The sequence below is a fragment of the Leucoraja erinacea genome, chromosome 27 (genome assembly GCF_028641065.1).
Source record: "Leucoraja erinacea ecotype New England chromosome 27, Leri_hhj_1, whole genome shotgun sequence".
NCBI classification, from domain to species: domain Eukaryota; kingdom Metazoa; phylum Chordata; class Chondrichthyes; order Rajiformes; family Rajidae; genus Leucoraja; species Leucoraja erinaceus.
Window position 1 is genome coordinate 24,956,729 of NC_073403.1, and position 16,845 is coordinate 24,973,573.

A 16,845-nucleotide genomic window follows, 5' to 3' on the forward strand; every position below is an offset into this window, starting at 1 on the left:
ATTGAATAAAAGTAGAAAAGAATCCGATTAATTGATGGTTCTAGTGGCAAAAACATTTCAGTTTTGGGATTTGGAAATGAAGTATCATTTAAAATAAACATAAGACACAAGAGACAACAGATGCTGGATTCTTGAGCAAAACAACATTGGGTCAGGCAGCATCTCTGGAGAACATGGATCAGTGATGTTTTGAGCTGGGACCTTTCTTCAGACTCAACATTTGTGAGACTAATCATAGACTTGACAAACGTTTCGCCGAACACTTGCGCTCAGTCCAGGCCAACTGGTTCACCCGTTTGCTAACCATTTTAACTCCTCTTCCTGTTTCCACACTGATCTTTTTATCCTGGGCCTCCTCCATTGTCACAGTCAGGCCACATACAAACTGGAGGTCTCTGGAACAGCTCCTCATATTCCACTTACAACCCAAAGGTATGAACACTGAATTCTCCAATTTTAGTTATCTATTTCCTCCTCCTCTTCTTTCCCCACCCTCTCCCTTTCTTAGCTCCCTTCCCAACCTGGACTCGCACCCATTTCTCACCTCCCCCACCCCCTCCACGTACATTCTTTCCTCTAGCTTCACAATTTGTAAAGGGCCTGTCCCACTTGGCGATTTTTTAGGCAACTGCTGGCAACTGTCATAGTTGTCAACTGTCAAAAACCGGCGACAACCTACGTCATCCTGGCGACAACCTACGACAGCACCTACGTCAGGAGAAGTCAAACCAATTGACATCAAACCAATTTCAAATAAAATTTAGCGGTGACCAGAAAGACGCTACGACTTTTTGCGAGACCGAGGAGACTACTCCCGGGAACCACCAGCGAACATGTGGCGACAAACTAGTCGCCTGTAATTGCCTAAAAAATCGCCCAAGTGGGAAAGGCCCATTACTCTTCAATCCTTTAGCTCACATAACCATATAACCATATAACCATATGACATCAAAGGCCATCCGACCCTTCTATTCCGTGCCGAATATAAAGTTATAGCGGCTGACCATAACCCTCCATTCCCTTCCCACCATATAAGAAATGATAAAAACGAACCTGCCTCCACCACTTTTTGCTCGTTCCACACAGCTACCACTCTCTGAGTAAAGAAGACTACTCCTCATGGACCCCTAAACTTCAGTCCCGAACATGTCATGTCCCCTTGTTTGAATCTTCCCTACTCTCAGTGGGAAAAGCTACGTCAACCTGTCTAATTCCCATTTTAAAAAATCAAGTCCCCCAAGTGGGAATAAAGCCCTAACTTGGTAACTTAGTTGGAAAACCCAGGCAACATTCTAGTAAATCTCCTTTACTCTCTCTATTTTGTTTCCTTCCTATAATTAGGCGACCAAAATAGTACCCCATACTCCAGAATTGGCCTCACCAATGCCTTGTCCATTACACCATCTCAGGCCTTTGTCCCCCCATCCCATATATATATATATATATATATATATATATATATATAAAACAACCAAACAAATAAATATAAGGATTAGCAGCACGAGTAAAAAGTTGTGTTAAAGGGCACAAAAAAAATAATCTGTTTAGTATATTACTATTTACCATGCACGACGGAGCAGCAGCAGAGTTGCTGCCTTAAAGCGGCAGAGATCCGGGTTCAATCCTGACTACGGGTGCTGTCTGTACAGAGATTGTACATTCTCCCTGTGACCTGCATCTGCTCTGTGGTTGCTCTGGTTCCTCCCACACTCCAATGACATACAGGTTGGTAGGTTAATTGGCTTGGTATAATTGTAAATTGTTCCTAGGTGTGTGTATGATAGTTTTAATGTGTGGGGACCGTTGGTCAGTACGGACCCAGTGGGCCGAAGAGCCCGTTTCTGCGCAGTATCTCTAAAACTAAAAACTAAAGGAGCAAGGAGACGAAGGAATGACCGGGGTGGGTAATGTCTTTGATTATGTTGGCTGTTTTTGCTGAGGCAGCATGAAGTGTAGATGGAATCAATGTTGGGGAGTCTGGTTTGTGTGATGGATCGGGCCAAACCACAACTCTGCAATTTCTTGCTCTTGGGCAAAGCCGTTCTCAAATCAAGCTGTGATATGACCTGGCAATATGTATTTCTGTAGAGGTTGACAGCTCTGATCATTTATTGTCCTTTTTTTAATTGCTTCTGAACTCTGGAAATAGTTAAGAATCATTTCTGAATGTTAAACAAGTTTTTAAGCTGGTGGACATCGAATGCTAAAGTATCACTCGCCTGAAATGTCACTGATATATGTCGTTATGCAAACCAAATAGTCATCTTGACCCGGCCAATTGCTGTTGGAACATGTGGACTATCCTTTCCCAGCACACCCACTGAGCCACAAGACACAATAGACAATAGACAATCGGTGCAGGAGTGGGCCATTCGGCCCTTCAAACCAGCATCGCCATTCACTGTGATCATGGCTGATCATCCACAATCAGTACCCCGTTCCTGCCTTCTCTCCATCTCCCTTGACTCTGCTATCTTTAAGAGCTCTATCTAACGCTCTCTTGAAAGCATCCCGAGAATTGGCCTCCACTGCCTTCCGAGGCAGAGAATTCAGATTCGCAACTCTCTGGGTGAAAAAGTTTTTCCTCATCTCCGTTCTATATGACCAACCTTTTATTCTTAACAGCCTAAAGAAGGATTATTTATGCCAGGTTCAATCCTGACCTCGGGTGCTCACTGTACGGGGTTTGCACGTTCCCCCTGTGACTGCGTGGGTATTCTCCGGGCACTGCGGTTTCCTTCCACGTTCCAAAGCAATGCGGTTTGTAGGTTAACTGGCCTCTGTAAAGAAACAAATGCCCATAATGCCAACAAAGAGAGTGTTTGCGAAAGTGGGATAACATAGAACCAGTGTTAACGGGTGATCGATGGTCAGTGTGGACTCGTTAGACCGAAGCGCCTGTTTCTATGTTGTATCACTAAACTAAACTAAACTAAACCAAACTAAACTAAACCATACTAAACTAAACTAAACTGAATTGAGCCTTTTTAATAGTTTTATTTTGCAGTAAATATAAACAAAACTTTAATTTTCTCTTTGTGTGTTTTCAAATGGAAAAATTGAATGATAGATTTACAGTGAGTTATTTAACAGTGTGATGATTTCACAGATGTTGCCTTATGCAGACAATAACGTTTAATGTTCAACTGTCTGGAACAAGTGCCAATAGTTGCAATATGCATCCAATTCAAATGTGGCCCTCTCCGCTTAAATGTGCACATTAACTGTAATCATTCTCCCCATATGAAGCGGCAAGTGGAAGTGCAAATAAAGTTTTAAAAGGTAAATTAAGGTATCATAATAACATTTTGTTTTTTCTTTGGAGACGTAAGAAACTGCAGATGTTGGAACATGGAGCAGGAAACAAAGTGCTGGAAGAATTCAGTGGGCCAAGCGGTATGTGCGGAGGTCAGGGATGGTCGACGTTTCAGGTTGAGCCCCTGCCTCAGGATGGACACAGTAGATTAAAGATAGCCACATATGAAGAGGTGAGAGGGTGGGGTAAGCCATGTGCTGGTAGGTGATAGTGGAACTGGTTGAAGCTGGGCAGAGGGAACTCAGTGGAGTAGCACAGTGGCGCAGCTGGTAGAACTGCCATCACACAGCACCAGAATCCCAGGTTCAATCCTGACCTCGGGTGCTTTCTGTGAGGAGTTTGCATGTTGTCCCTGTGACCGCAAGTGTTTCCTCCAGGTGTTTCGGTTTCCTCCCACATCCTCCCAGAGATGTGCAGGTTTGTAAGTTAATTGGCCTCTGTAAATTGCTCCTAGTGTACAGGAAGTAAATGAGAAAATGGGATAACACAGAACTAGTGTGAACTCAATGGTTGGCATGGACTCAATGGGCCGAAGGGATTGTTTCCACGCTGTATTTTTCAATTAAATTCAAACCTAGATGGGGGAAGGGGAGGTGGGAGTTATGGGACAGGCTAGTGGGTGATAGGTGGATTGGGAGAGAAAATATAATTGGACAGATGTACCAGGTGGAGAGAGGAGAGGGAGCTACTCACAGGATGGTGCAGATCCCACAGCCTCACTCTTAATGTGGAAAAAACTAAGGAGATGGTGTGTACACTCCGCTGTACATTGATGGAGCTGCTGTGGAGAGGGTCAGCAGTGTGAAGTTCCTAGGACTCCACCTGGCGGATGACCTGACCTCTACCAACACTACAGCAGTGGTCAAAAGAGCCCAGCAGCGGCTCCACCCTCTCCGGAGACTAAGGAAAGCAGGTCTCCCCACTGCCCATCTAAGAACCTTCTACAGGGGCACAATCGGAAGCATAATAACCTACGGCATCACTTCCTGGTTCGGGAGCTGCAAGGCTTACGAACAATATGAACACAACAGGATAGTGAAGACCGCCAGCAGGATTATTTGTGCCCCGCTCCCTTTCCTGTTGGAGATATACAAGAAGCGGAGCATCAGTAGAGCCATCTCCATCATCCAGGACCCCTACCACCCATCACACCACATCTTCTCCATTCTGCCATCTGGGAAGAGGTACAGGAGCATCAGCTGCAAAACCAGCAGGATGCTCCACAGCTTCTTCCCACAGGCAATAAGACTGATTAACGGACTTTGTCCCCTCCCCAAATATCGCTCACCAACACATTCAACCTCGTCCATACTCTGACAGTTAGGCACCTGTCAAAGTAAAGCCACTGTAAAGCCACTGTCGGTCGGAATGTCTGTTTTTATTCTATTGTAAATTTTAGGCCTACTTTCTGTTTTTAGACATGGTCATTTTAATTTGTTTTTAAAGCTCTATGTATTTATCCTTTTTTATTAACTACACTGAATGGAAACTGATCGAGCAACGTTTTTTAGTTTCCTCTGTGTATGCGAGTACTCAGTGAAAATGATATTAAAGAAATACTGAATACTGAATACTTAGGAAAGGGAGAAGAGATCCAGGTGTATAAAGGTGTAGGTGAAGGGCAGATGGAACCAGGTGAGGGAGGGTAACAAATGAAACCTGGGTTGTAAGAAAGATGGCAAAGATCAGAGAGGGGAGGGAAAGGAACTCAGGAGGTATGGGTTACTTGAAATTGGAGAATTCAGTGTTCAGACCATCAGGTTGTAAGCCACCCAAGTAGATTCTGACATTCAGTGCTTCTTGCTCCTGATGGTCCCTGCAGACAGAGGACTGTTTCTCTTTATAAGGGCACGAAGTGCTGGAGTAACTCAGCGGGTCAGGCAGCATCTCTGGAGGACGTGGATAGGTGACATCTCAGGCCGGGACCCTTCTTCAGACTGCTGTACGTTCAGAGGGGGTGAGATTGGAGTGGGCAAGGGGAGGAGTGAAGTCAAGATGGTTGATGTTGCACCGGTAGTTGGAAAGAAAGCGGTCCAGAAGAGATGGAAGGCCAGTAGGGGCAGTCCAAGAGGAGGAAGGGGAATGATGGAGATGGGAGAAAGGGTGGTCACTGGGAGGTGAGGACTCCTTATCAGAGAAAAAAGCTTGGAGGCAGAGGTGGAGGCGATGGAAGAAGGGCTCTACATTATGGCGGGGCTGGAACTCGATGAGGTGTGAGCTGTTTCTCTTTAGCCGATTTTCTCTCCTTCTCTCGTGATGTTGACTCTTGGTGACTTGGGAGACCTTTTCTAGGTGACTATTATTCACACGGGAAAATTAGTAGTGAGTGTCATAGCCTTTTCCCTGAGGTGGTGGCATCATATTTTGAGTTCAATCCGGTTTTCAACAGGCAAGCAGTTTTAGTTTAGTTTAGTTCACGTTAGAGATACTGCGTAGAAACAGGCCCTTTAGCTCACTGAATCCGGGCCGATCAACAGTTATTCCAATATCGCATCCTACACACAAGGAGCAATTTATTGAAGCCAATTAACCTACAAATCTGCACGTCTTTAGAATGTGGGAGGAAACCGGAGCACCCGGAGAAAACCCTTGCGGGTCACAGGGAGAACATACAAACTCTGTACAAGACAACACCCATGGTCAGGATCAAACCCAGGTCTCTGGTGTTGTCAGGCAGCAACTCTACTGCTGTGTCACTGTGCCCCCCCCACCCCCCCAATAGATTCAGAATCATTCAGCAGGGATCAGAGGAAAGAAATCGGAAGCAGAAACGTTGGTTGATCTTTATTGCTTCTCTCCAATCCACAGGTGCTCAGTTCACTTCCAAATCTCTCCGTTACAACAGACCACAAAGCAAACACAAGGAACTGCAGATGCTGGAATCTTGCACGGAACACAAAATGTTGGAGTAACTCAACGGGTCAGGCGACATCTCTGGAGGGCATGGACAGGTGACGTTTCTGATCAGGGTCCTTCTTCAGACTGATTGTAGAGGGGAGTGAAAGCTGGAAAAGAGGTTGGGGGGGAAGCTGGGGGGGGGGGGGGGGGGGGGGGGGGGGGACAAAGACTGGCAAGTGATGGGTGAATACAAGTGAAGGGGGGATTTTGATTTTGTGGAGGAGTGGACAACATGAGTGGCTAGAGATGAAATGGCGACAAAAGGTTGACAAAAGTAGACTTTACAGAGACAGAGATAAAGAGAGAAGGGAGGGACTGAAGAAGGCTCTCGACCAGAAACGTCACCTATTCCTTTTCTCCAGCGATGCTGCTTGAATCGCTGTTGCGCCAGCATTTTGTGTCTATCTTTGATGTAAACCAGCATCTGCAATTCCTTCCTACAAGAAGTGAAATGTAGATTCAGAAGAAGGGGATGGGGATGGGGATGGGGGTGGGGATGGGGGCGGGTACGGGGACTGGTGGGGGTTAGGGCGATGGGATAATGAGAATCATTGTGCACCAGGGTCAGGAAGGGGAGGAGGAGGAGGGCATGGGAAGAGAAGAGGAAACAGGAAGCAAATGAAAGTGGGGTGTGGTGTTACCTGAGCCATCTCTGTTACAGCCTTGGTTCAAGTCAGCACAGATCAGCAATTATGTTTATAATCTTCTGGCCAGCTTGGGTGAATAGTTCCCTGCCTCTAGAAACCCAGCCGTTGTGGGAGCTCAGCAAGTGATTCTCAAACCATTTCCCCTCTCCATCCATTAAAGCTGCATATTTTAATGGATTTAGAAAGAAGCTCTAATTTGGTCCTGGCTGGAAAGTCTTGCCAATCCCCAGTGCGTTAACGTCAGACGGGCATTACACACACAAAGAGAAATAATGAAGGATAATTGTGCTGGGGCAGGGGCTGGACTGGGAGGGTGGGAATATATTTCACAGATGGTCACACCTCTGCCCGACGCTCTCTGCACCACACTTGCTGCGAAACATCTCATAAAACCAACATTGAAAGCAGCAATTAGTACTATTCTTCGGAGGTTTCGAGGGTTCTGCTTGAGAAGCTGGCGTGACCTTACCATGGTGAGACTCACTGATGAAGAACTCCTTCATTTGAGGACATTCCCAGGGTTATTTTTGCCATTAGGTAGCATGTTTAATTTTCCCCATTCGAAGAAAATAACTATCATAATTTTTAACCTCCGTATACACAAATGTTACCTGATGCCACGAGGTACCCCCACATCTTCTGACAGCCAGCTGCTCTCGTTACTAAATCGTCTTTGAAATAAAGAATGTAGATTTTGGATAATTATTTCTAAAAAAAAAAATGGTTTAAAAACCTGAATGGGATTCATTTTAGTCCATGCCGCCCCTTGCATATGGAGAATAAGCCGTTTGCAATCTGCTCTTGTGGATACTATGTGAATGTTCTGATTTATGCTCATCTTCAGAATATTGATTGCATTAAATTTAATGAAGATAAATCATGAAGGATCTCTACTAAATTGAATTTACAGCTCGGAACATGCCATTCAGCCCAAGTATTTGTCACAGATGATAGACACAAAATGCTGGAGTATCTCAACGGGTCAGGCAACATCTCTGGAGAGATGGAATGGATGACATTTCGGATCAAGACCCTTAGGTGATTAAATGGCAAACAAACCTTCTACTGCTCTCCCTTCCTCTGGCTTCACATTTCACAACTCTTATCTCCTTAACTTACAGCATTTTGCCTTCTTCCCATCCTTGGCCATTCATTTGCCAATCAACCCCCCCCCCACCCCCCTCCTCACCTGTATCCAGCTATTATTTGTAGGAAGGAACTGCAGATGCTGGTTTAAACCGAAGATTGACACAAAAAGCTGGACAGGCAGCATCTCTGGAGAGAAGGAGTGGATGACGTTTCAAGTCGAGACCCTTCTTCAGACTAGTCAGCGAAAAGGGAAACGAGAGATATAGACGATGATATAGAGAGATGAAGAACAATGAACGAAAGATATGCAAAAATATAATGATGATGAAGGAAACAGGCCATTGTTAGCTGTTTGTGGGTGAAAACGAGAAGCTGGTGCGACTTGCGTGGGGGAGAGAGAGAGGGAATGCAGCTATTATTTGTCAGTCTTTGTCTTGCCCCCACCTCTCTTGCAGCTATCTCTTCCTGACTACAATCAGTCTGAAGAAGGGTCCCGTCCTGTAATGTCATGTATTCATGTTCTCCTGACATGGTCTCCTGACAGAGATGCTGCCTGACCCACTGAAGTACTCCAGAACTTTGTGTCGTATTTTGTAAAAAAACAGCATCAGCAGCTCCTTGTGTCTACCTTCTGTCATCCTCTTTTGTCTGACCTTCAGCCCATATCATCAAAGACCCACACCACCCTGGTCACACATCATTTCATTTCTACTATCGGGAAGAAGTTACAGGAGCTTGAAAACCATGACCACCAGGTTCAAGGATAGCTTCTTCCCTGCACCCATCAGGCTCATGAACACTACACAACACCAGGCTCAGCAACTTTGAGTTTCTATGGACTGCGATATGGATAATTAGTTCGATGTCATCCCACTGCCTACACACGGGGCAATTTACAAAGGCCAACTAACCTACAAACCTGCATGCCGTTGGGATGTGGGAGGAAACCAGAGCTCCTGGAGGAAACCCACGCGATCACAGGTAGAACGTGCAAGCTCCACACAGACAGCACCCGAGGCCAGCTTCAAACTTGCGTCTCTAGCTCTTTTACATTGCATTTTCCGTGCACTCAACCTGCGTACGAGATCATTCCAGTTTTCCTCTTTCTGGAACCTGCGGGACATGGTTTCACAGATTAAGACGAGGAGCACTTTCTTCTCTCAAAAAGTTGTAACTCTTTGGAAGTTTCTACGGCAGAGAACTCAACGCTTTGCCTCATCGGGCAAACGTGCGTCACTAGAGCGCAAGACTGTGCACAATACTCACGTCCAATTTGTGATCATTTTCAAATATCTTTACAGTTATTTCATCATGCAGATTTATGCCAAATGCCAGTGCATCAGTGTTTGATTACCACTTTATCTTCTTCACATATTTTTGCACTGGTTTAGGTTTCACAGGCAGATATTGTGTGAGATATTACTTGTACATAGCGCTTATCCGATTGAATAAATCACCACAGCTTGTGCTTGACAGAGCACATCTAATTATCTTTTTATTTTGCAATTTATTCTGGCTTTTATTAAGTCTTTAAGCCTCTGATGGTTTTGTTATGTTCCAAGTGTCCTTTTAAACTTAGACTATTGGTCACGATGGAGAAAATCTAGTTTTGTTTATTGTTGGCACAAAATTTGTCGTGTGCTATCCAATCAAAGAAGACTGTACGTGAATGCAATGAAGCCACCCACTGATAAAGGATACAACATATAATGCAAGATAAAGTCTGATAAATTCCGATTAAAAATAGTTCAAAGGTCACCGGCGTGGTAGATGGGAGGTCAGGGCCGCTCTCTAGCTGATGAGAGGACGGTTCAGTTGCCTGATAACAGCTGGGAAGGATCTGTCCCTGAATCTGGAAGAGTGCGTTTTCAAACTTCTGTACCTTTTGCCTGGTGGGAGAGAGGAGAAGAGGGAGTGGTCTTGATGAGATTGGTCCTTGATTATGCTTCCAGCCTTGCTGAGGCCATGTGGAATGTAGGTGGAGTCCATGGAAGAGGGTAAATGCCTGTCATAAATCATGAATAAAAACATCACATTATTTCCTCATAGAAAGCTTAGTTTAGTTTGGTTTAAAAACACTGGCCCTTCGGCCCACCGACACAATGCTGACCATCGATTTCCTCACACTAACGGTATCCTACACACTTCAAGAGTTCAGAGTCTTTCCTTTGAACATCACAGAGGACTATTATATATTAAACTAAACCAAGCCAATTAACCCACAAACTGTTAAATATATATTTTACTTATATGTATTTCAGAAGCAGACATGTAGTCATTATAACATTAAAATATTGGACTATGCACACATCATATCTGTAAACTTTCTTCAAGATTATATTTAATATTTTACATCATGTAACCAATATCTAAATTTGTAATAGCAACCATCCATTGAAAAACTCGTGAAAACCATCCTTAATGCTTCAGTAAAGCTGCAAAATCCTAAATTTTGCATCCCTTAGCTCTTTAAGCAATTTCCTAAAGAACTGGTTAGCTTCAAATACTCAAAGGCAAAATAAACTGGCAAGACGGGAACAGGAACAAGGTTGCTCAAACTTGTTTAAATAACATTGTAATCGCTATGATGTTAGCTTCAACTTCATTCTTCTCCTGATACCACATTTCACAAGTTCACAAGTTATGGGAGTAGAATTAGGCCATTCGGTCCATCGAGTCTACTCTGCCATTCAATCATGGTTTCTCCCCATAACCCTTGACACCCGTTCTGATCAAGAATTGACAGGGGTGGCACAGTAACGTAGCTGGTAGAGTTGCTGTCTCACAGCACCATGTTAATAAGTTATTGGTGCAGAATTAGGCCATTCAGCCCATCAAGACTACTCTGCCATTCAACATGCCTGATCTATCTTTCCCTCTCAAACCCATTCTCCTTCCTTCTCCCCATGAATCCTGACACGTGTTCAAAGAAAAAGTCTAGCTTACACGGGAAGTATATCCCCCCACAGAGTCTGTCTCACAGACTAAGGTTTGATCCTGACCTCGTGTGCTGTCTGTGTGGAGTTGGCACGTTCTCACTGTGACCGCATGGACTTCCTCTGGGTGCTCTGGTTTCCTCCCATCTCTCAACAGCAATCACCCCGTACCCAAGCGCTATCCTACACACTGGGGCCAATTTACAATTTTACCAAAAGCAATTAACCTACAAACATGTTCACAGAGAGAGTGTTTAAACTCCATACAGACAGCACCCATAGTCAGGACTGAACCCGGGTCTCTGCCGCTGCGCCACTGTGCGGCCCTTTAATACTTCCAAACTTATCCAATTTAATTATGAATCTAGTAAATATTAACACTGACAAGTGGTTATATCAACCCAATAGTAACCTAGAAATAGCTTTGTTAATACAGTCTGAAGAAAGATTCCAATCTGAACTGTTATCAGTCTATACCCTCCACAGATGCTGCCTTACCTGCTGCATTGTTTGGTTTTTGCTCAATTGGTTTGTTAATACATGCTTTATTCCAGTGAAAACTGCAAAAGTTACTTTAATCCAGCGTTTATTTTGCTGATCATTTCTGGGTGAATGGATCTCCTCAGGAAATTAGACAATTAGACAAGTGGCCTTTCCTCGAGTGTCGCAATATCTTTTATGTCGCCGCTGGATTTTGAAATGTTCAAAATCTTTCGGCGACCCTGATATGTCAGTCAATGAAGCCGGCAGTCGCCGAAAAAATCGCAAAGTGAGACAGGCCCTTTATTTTCCTGCACTTGCTCTGTCAGAGAAAAAAATTGTTCTCACTTGCTTTCCAATAGTTCAGTTTGGAGATACAGCATGGAAACAGGCTCTTCGGCCCACTAAGTCCACACTGACCATCAATCAGCCATTCACACTAGTTCCATGTTATCTCACTTTCTCATCCACACTCTGCACACGGGGCAATTTACAGAGGGCCAATGAACCTACAAAGCCGCATGTCTTTGGGATGTGGGAGAAAACCAGAGGAAGCTCTCAGGGAAACCCCACACGGTCACGTGGAGAACGTTCAAACTCCGTACAGGTAGCACCCCTAGCCAGGATCGAACTCGGGTCTTTGGCGCTGTAAGCACTGCTGTAAGCTGTAAACTGTGGCGCTGTAAGCAAGGCAGCAACTCTACTTCTGCGCAACCGTGTCGCTGCTGTCTGTGTGGAGTTCCCACGTTCTCCCTGTGACCGCATGGGTTTTCTCGGAGAACTTTGGTTTCCTCCCACACTCCAAAGATGTACAGATTTGTAGGTTGCTTGGCTTGGCATTAATGTAAATATTGTCCTTAGTGTAGGATAGTGTTAATGTGTGGGGATTGTTGGTCGGTGCGGACTCGCTGGGCCGAAAGGCCTGTTTCCACTGTATCTCTGAACTAAAAACTAAACAACACCTGAGATCAAACCTGAGTCTCTGGGGCTGTGAGGCATCACATTTACCAGCTATGCCACTGTGCCACCCTGGTATCAATTCCCCTTCGTATGCTAAATAACTGCGAACATTAAATCCCCCATCTGACAGTATGCTCATCTGTTGCTTTTAATTCACTGCCCCAAAAGCTTTGGTGTAAACTCCATGTTAAAACTGCAGTGTAAATTTTACTATCATAAATTTCCACGTCAATATATTGATGACAGTTAATTGGAATATGTATTTATTAGCCAGCATTTGTGTAGAAAACAAGCTGTACAAAGTTATTAATCATCATTCTAACACATGTATGTATTTCCACTGTCCATTAATTTAATCGCAGGCTAAACCCATTTGATGTAACTCAATTAACGTTTTCATTAATGTAATGGACAAATGGGTTTCACTTAAGTGATTTGCCCAGCCACTACTAACGCTGCAGTGTGGAATTTATGCCATTACTATTCTGTTGCCTGATTTCTAATAGGCAGCCCTATGTTTAAAATAAAGCACCTTACATTTTGTTTTAAATAATATACTTCTCGTGTAAGCTAGATTTTTTTCTTTCAACACCTGTCAGGATTAATGGGGAGAAGGAAGGAGAATAGGTTTGAGAGGGAAAGATACATCAGGCATGTTGAATGGCATAGTAGTCTTGATGGGCTGAATGGCCTAATTCTGCTCCTATAACTTATGAACTTATAGTATATAGTATTGTATATACATAGCATGGACATAGTTCACAAGTTTGCATTATAGGAGTAGAATTAGGCCCATCGAGTCTACTCCCGCCATTCAATTATGTCTGATCTCTGCCTCCTAATCCCATTTTCCTGCCTCCCCCCCCCTAACCCTTGACACCTGTTCTAATCAAAAATAGGAAAGATAGATCAGCCATGTTGAATGGCGGAATAGTCTTGATGGGCTGAATGGCCTAATTCTGCTCCTATAACTTATGAAAAACTCTTGCCTATAAAATCCTGACTAATGAAATCTGGATCGTTTCCCTTTGGTTTATGCACAGCAACCTCTGTTAACTGAACAAGCAACAAAGTGCTGGAGGAACTCAGCGGGTCAGGCGGCAGTTGTGGAGTGAAATGGACAGACGACGTTTCAGGTCGGGGTCCTTCTCTGTTCACTGTCAGACAACCCCACTGGATAATGAGCACGTATGCCGAAAAACTGTGATGTGTAACACCAATTTATAGCCAATAACATAATAAGGCCTTAAGCAAGCAGAGAGAAGAACTCCACAGCAAACAACATCAACTTACTAAACAAGAAGCAGCTTGGGATTGTACAGAGTACAGCAAGGGCAACATTTCATTCTGCTCGCAATCTGTAGAGCCTAGATAAGAGAAAAATTCATTTCCCCCAGCCCAGATGACTGAGAAGCTAATGTGTTATCAAAATCAATTTGACTAATGCAGTGGCACAGGGCAACCACTAGAGAGCAACGGAACCTAATTTTCTAACTGGCTGAGAGGCTGATAAAGTCCCAGCGAGAGGATACTTGCGATACCTGGGAAAATTAATTAATGGTGGCGCAGCGGTAGAGTTGCTGCCTTACAGAACCGCGGACCCGGGTTCGATACTGAATACGGAGTCTATACTGTCTGTACGGAGTTTGTACATTCTCCTGAGTGGGGTTTCTCCGGGAGCTCTGGTTTCCTCCCGTGAGCAGGATTGTAGGTTAATTGGCTTCTGTAAATTGTAAAATATCCCCAGTGCGCTGGTTGGCATGGACTTGGTGGGCCGAAGGGCCTGTTTCCACGCTGTAAGTCTAAAGTCCAAAGACTAAAGAGAATATAGGTATAAGGTGAGAGGTGGAAAGTTTAGAGGGCATTTGAGGAGGATTTAAAAAAAATTCAATGGTTGGAGTTTAGAGTCTAGGTTGGTGGCATTGGGGACAATGTTCCAGAAGTATCTAGACGGGCACTTGATTAGCCAAGGCATGGAAGGCTGTGGACCAAATGTTGTGAAATGGAATTGGCATTGAAAAGTACGATGGTCAGCATGGACATAGTTCACAAGTTCAAGTTAGAGGAGTAGAATTAGGCCATTCGGCCCATCGAGTCTACTCCGTCATTCAATCATGGCTGATCTCTGCTTCCTAATCCCATTTTTCTGCCTTCTCCCCATAACCCTTGACACCCGTTCTAATCCAAAAAAATGTCTATCTCTGCCTTAAAAATATCCACTGACTTGGCCTCCACAGCCCTCCATGGCAATGAGTTCCACACATTAACTACCCTCTGACTAAAGAAGTTCCTCCTCACCTTTCTAAAAGAGCGTCCTTTAATGGGCTGATGGGCTGAAGGGCCTGCACAATCCTATGAGTCTATGAATTGTAATATAATTCCAGTATCATCTAGGAGATATTAATAATGAAATGGTATAGCAAGGAAAGACATTGGATAATTTTCCAGGGTTGGAAATAATTAAAGTAATTTTCTCGGCTGCCTCAGGGAATCAGCAGCTTGCCTGGATGCACGAGAGAGTACCTGCCTCTACGTCTTTTCAAGCAGGACTTTTTACACTTCAATCATTGTATGAAAAAAATCCTCCTCAAACCCCTTTGATGCGGGCGGCACAGCAGTAGAGTTGCTGCCTTGCAGCGCTTACAGCGCTTACAGCGCCAGAGACCGGGTTTGATCCCAACTGCGGGTGCTGCCTGTACGGAGTTTGCACGTTCTCCCCGTGACCGCCGTGGGTTTGCTCCGAGATCTTTGGTTTACTTCCACACTCCAAAGACGTACAGGTTTGTAGGTTAATTGGCTTGGTATAAGTGTAAAATTGTCCGAGCGTGTGTAGGATAGTGTTAATGTGCGGGGATTGCTGGTTGGCACGGGCTCGGTGGGCCGAAGGGCCTGTATCGGCGCTGTATCTCTAATTTAATCTAATCTAAATAGACACTAAAAGCTGGAGTAACTCAGCGGGACAGTCAGCATCTCTGGAGAGAAGGAATGGGTGATGTTTCGGGTTGAGACCCTTCTTCAGACTGATATGGTCTCTTTGATATGCGTGTTTTCAACATCCTCTTCACAGCAAGAAGGCTCGGACTCCCTACCCTATCTCCCTCCTCATCTTTCTCATTTTCGAAGTGCAATTACTGGGATAACTATTTTTTGGCCAAACTATTCAGAGGGTTTCCGGTCTGCTCCCGATATTTCACAGGATGTAACTCACTGGTTTAGTCATGTTTACGCACTAGGTTTAGAATAATCTGGGCCAAATGCGGGCTAGTGTGGATGGGGCATCTTGGACAGCAAGAGAAAGTTGCGTCCGAAGGATCAGTTTCTGGGCTGTATGACTCTGTGACTATGACGCTTTGAGGCCATCGTGGAGATCTGGGCTACACATTGACACATTTCCCAGGAGAGTGCTGTAGAACTCTATAACTCTAGTTACACTGGGCAATTTCCTCGTCTCCGTCAGATGCAAAAAAAAGGCCAAATGTACACTGCAAACAGTTTACTAAATGACCGGTAGCATGGGTTGGTGCAGAGAGCACCAATGGGCAGCACAATGGCACAGTAGCAGAGTTGCGCCAGAGACCCAGGTTCGATCCAGGTGCTGTCTGTACGGGGTTTGTACGTTCTCCCCTTGACCGCGTGGGTTGTCGCCGGGTGCTCTGGTTTCCTCCCACACTCCAACGACGTACAGGTTTGTAGGTTAATCGGCTTCGGTAAAAATTGTAAATTATCCCTTAGTGTTTGTAGGATAATGTTGGTGTGCGGGGATCACCGGTCGAGACGGACTTGGTGGGCCGAAGGGCCGGTTTCCGCGCTGTATCTCTAAACTAAACTAAAGCATGATAGTTAAATGAGTGCCATGCTTTCAGATCTGTTTTAATAACTGGACATCAATGTCACTGTGCCGTCCACTATGCGACACATGCCCCGACATTGGTTTTAAAATTGTTTTTCATTCAATTGAACCCTTCACTTCACAGTCTGAAGTTTCAATTCAATATGAAATAATTACAAAATAAACGCTTGCACATAGCGCATTATAGGCTTAAGGTGAGCAGGGAAAGATTTAATAGGAAGCTGAGGGGTAAGTTTTATCAAAGGGTAGTGAGTGTATGGAACGAGCTGCCAGAGGAGGTAGTTGAGGCAGGGACTATCCCAACATTTAAGAAACAGTTAGACAGGTACATGGATAGGACAGGCTTGGAGGGATATGGGCAAGTGGGACTATAGTGTAGCTGGGACATGTTGGCCGGCGTGGGCAAGTGGGGCCGAAGGGCCTGTTTCCACGCTGTAAGACTCTATGACTCAATGACAGGCACTCTGGAAGTATTATCTTTAACCACATATCCATGTTCTACATTCTCTGACCTCCTCCCAGTGATGTACATTTTATCTGCAATGTCGACATGATGCAGGATGATGTGACATTGCAGTTACGTCCATTCTCTCTTATCTACCGACTTCAGTGCCTCGTGTGGGTCTGTCTGTATGTTATTACTGCAGCTGCAGCTCAATAAAGGCCACC